This window comes from Pseudophryne corroboree (genome assembly GCF_028390025.1).
Source record: "Pseudophryne corroboree isolate aPseCor3 chromosome 10 unlocalized genomic scaffold, aPseCor3.hap2 SUPER_10_unloc_3, whole genome shotgun sequence".
Taxonomy (NCBI): Eukaryota; Metazoa; Chordata; class Amphibia; order Anura; family Myobatrachidae; genus Pseudophryne; species Pseudophryne corroboree.
In genome coordinates, this window is record NW_026967474.1 from 352,501 (window position 1) to 356,897 (window position 4,397).

Genomic DNA, 4,397 nt, shown 5'->3' on the forward strand with positions numbered 1-4,397 from the left:
GCATTGGTGACACGAGCCCGGTTATATATAATGCACTGGTGACACGAGCCCGGTTATATATAATGCACTGGTGACAGGAGCCCATTTATATATAATGCACTGGAGACACGATCACGATTATATATAATGTACTGGTGACACGTGCCCGGTTATATATAATGCACTGGTGACACCATCACCATTATATATAATGCACTGGTGACACGAGCCCGGTTATATATAATGCACTGGTGACACAATGACGGTTATATATAATGCACTGGTGACATGATCACAGTTACATATAATGCACTGGTGACACGTTCACGGTTATATATAATGCACTGGTGACAGGAGCCCTGTTATATATAATGCACTGGTGACACGATCACGGTTATATATAATGCACTGGTGACAGGAGCCCTGTTATATATAATGCACTGGAGACATGATCACGGTAATATATAATGCACTGGTGACACGAGCCCGGTTATATATAATGCACTGGTGAAAGGAGCCCGGTTATATATAATGCACTGTTGACAGGAGCCCATTTATATATAATGCACTGGAGACACGATCACGGTTATATATAATGTACTGGTGACACGAGCCCGGTTATATATAATGCACTGGTGACATGTTCACGGTTATGTATAATGCACTGGTGACAGGAGCCCTGTTATATATAATGCACTGGTGACACGATCACGGTTATATATAATGCACTGGTGACACGATCACGGTTGTATATAATGCACTGGTGACAGGAGCCCTGTTATATATAATGCACTGGTGACACGATCACGGTTATATGTAATGCACTGGTGACACGAGCCCGGTTATATATAATGCACTGGTGACAGGAGCCCATTTATATATAATGCACTGGAGACACGATCACGGTTATATATAATGTACTGGTGACAAGAGCCCAGTTATATATAATGCACTGGTGACACGATCACGGTTATATATAATGCACTGGTGACACAAGTCCGGTTATATATAATGCACTGGTGAAAAATGACGGTTATATATAATGCACTGGTGACATGATCACAGTTACATATAATGCACTGGTGACACATTCACGGTTATATATAATGCACTGGTGACAGGAGCCCTGTTATCTATAATGCACTGGTGACACGATCACGGTTATATATAATGCACTGGTGACAGAAACCCTGTTATATATAATGCACTGGAGACATGATCACGGTTATATATAGTGCACTGGTGACATGATCTCGGTTATATATAATGCACTGGTGACACGATCACGGTTATATATAATGCACTGGTGACACGAGCCCGGTTATATATAATGCACTAGTGAAAGGAGCCCGGTTATATATAATGCACTGGTGACAGGAGCCCATTTATATATAATGCACTGGAGAAACGATCACGGTTATATATAATGTACTGGTGACACGAGCCCGGTTATATATAATGCACTGGTGACACCATCACAGTTATATATAATGCACTGGTGACACGAGTCCGGTTATATATAATGCACTGGTGACACAATGACGGTTATATATAATGCACTGGTGACATGATCACAGTTACATATAATGCACTGGTGACACGTTCACGGTTATATATAATGCACTGGTGACACGAGCCCGGTTATATATAATGCACTGGTGACACGATCACGGTTATATATAATGCACTGGTGACAGGAGCCCTGTTATATATAATGCACTGGTGACACGATCACGGTTATATATAATGCACTGGTGACACGAGCCCGGTTATATATAATGCACTGGTGGCAGGAGCCCATTTATATATAATGCACTGGAGACACGATCACGGTTATATATAATGTACTGGTGACACAAGCCCGGTTATATATAATGCACTGGTGACACCATCACAGTTATATATAATGCACTGGTGACACGAGCCCGGTTATATATAATGCACTGGTGACACAATGACGGTTATATATAATGCACTGGTGACATGATCACAGTTACATATAATGCACTGGTGACACGTTCACGGTTATATATAATGCACTGGTGACAGGAGCCCTGTTATATATAATGCACTGGTGACACGATCACGGTTATATATAATGCACTGGTGACAGGAGCCCTGTTATATATAATGCACTGGTGACACGATCACGGTTATATATAATGCACTGGTGCCAGGAGCCCTGTTATATATAATGCACTGGTGACACGATCACGGTTATATATAATGCACTGGTGACACGAGCCCGGTTATCTATAATGCACTGGTGAAAGGAGCCCGGTTATATATAATGCACTGGTGACAGGAGCCCATTTATATATAATGCACTGGTGACAGGAGCCCGGTTATATATAATGCACTGGTGACACGATCACGGTTATATATAATGCACTGGTAACACGAGTCCGGTTATATATAATGCACTGGTGACACAATGACGGTTATATATAATGCACTGGTGACATGATCACAGTTACATATAATGCACTGGTGACACGTTCACGGTTATATATAATGCACTGGTGACAGGAGCCCTGTTATATATAATGCACTGGTGACACGATCACGGTTATATATAATGCACTGGTGACAGGAGCCCTGTTATATATAATGCACTGGAGACATGATCACGGTTATATATAATGCACTGGTGACATGATCATGGTTATATATAATGCACTGGTGACACGATCACGGTTATATATAATGCACTGGTGACACGAGCCCGGTTATATATAATGCACTAGTGAAAGGAGCCCGGTTATATATATAATGCACTGGTGACAGGAGCCCATTTATATATAATGCACTGGAGACACGATCACGGTTATATATAATGTACTGGTGACACGAGCCCGGTTATATATAATGCACTGGTGACACGATCACAGTTATATATAATGTACTGGTGACACGAGCCCGGTTATATATAATGCACTGGTGACACAATGACGGTTATATATAATGCACTGGTGACATGATCACAGTTACATATAATGCACTGGTGACACGTTCACGGTTATATATAATGCACTGGTGACAGGTGCCCTGTTATATATAATGCACTGGAGACATGATCACGGTTATATATAATGCACTGGTGACACGATCACGGTTATATATAATGCACTGGTGAAACGAGCCCGGTTATATATAATGCACTGGTGGCAGGAGCCCATTTATATATAATGCACTGGAGACACGATCACGGTTATATATAATGTACTGGTGACACGAGCCCGGTTATATATAATGCACTGGTGACACCATCACAGTTATATATAATGCACTGGTGACACGAGCCCGGTTATATATAATGCACTGGTGACACGAGCCCGGTTATATATAATGCACTGGTGACACGTTCACGGTTATATATAATGCACTGGTGACAGGAGCCCTGTTATATATAATGCACTGGTGACACGATCACGGTTATATATAATGCACTGGTGACACGAGCCCGGTTATATATAATGCACTGGTGAAAGGAGCCTGGTTATATATAATGCACTGGTGAAAGGAGCCCGGTTATATATAATGCACTGGTGACAGGAGCCCATTTATATACAATGCACTGGTGACACGAGCCCAGTTATATATAATGCACTGGAGACATGATCACGGTTACATATAATGCACTGGTGACATGATCACGGTTATATATAATGCACTGGTGACATGATCACGGTTATATATAATGCACTGGTGACACGATCACGGTTATATATAATGCACTGGTGACAGGATCCCTGTTATATATAATGCACTGGTGACACGATCACGGTTATATATAATGCACTGGTGACAGGAGCCCTGTTATATATAATGCACTGGAGACATGATCACGGTTATATATAATGCACTGGTGACATGATCACGGTTATATATAATGCACTGGTGACACGATCACGGTTATATATAATGCATTGGTGACACGAGCCCGGTTATATATAATGCACTGGTGACACGAGCCCGGTTATATATAATGCACTGGTGACAGGAGCCCATTTATATATAATGCACTGGAGACACGATCACGATTATATATAATGTACTGGTGACACGAGCCCGGTTATATATAATGCACTGGTGACACCATCACCATTATATATAATGCACTGGTGACACGAGCCCGGTTATATATAATGCACTGGTGACACAATGACGGTTATATATAATGCACTGGTGACATGATCACAGTTACATATAATGCACTGGAGACACGTTCACGGTTATATATAATGCACTGGTGACAGGAGCCCTGTTATATATAATGCACTGGTGACACGATCACGGTTATATATAATGCACTGGTGACAGGAGCCCTGTTATATATAATGCACTGGAGACATGATCACGGTTATATATAATGCACTGGTGACACGAGCCCGGTTATATATAATGCACTGGTGAAA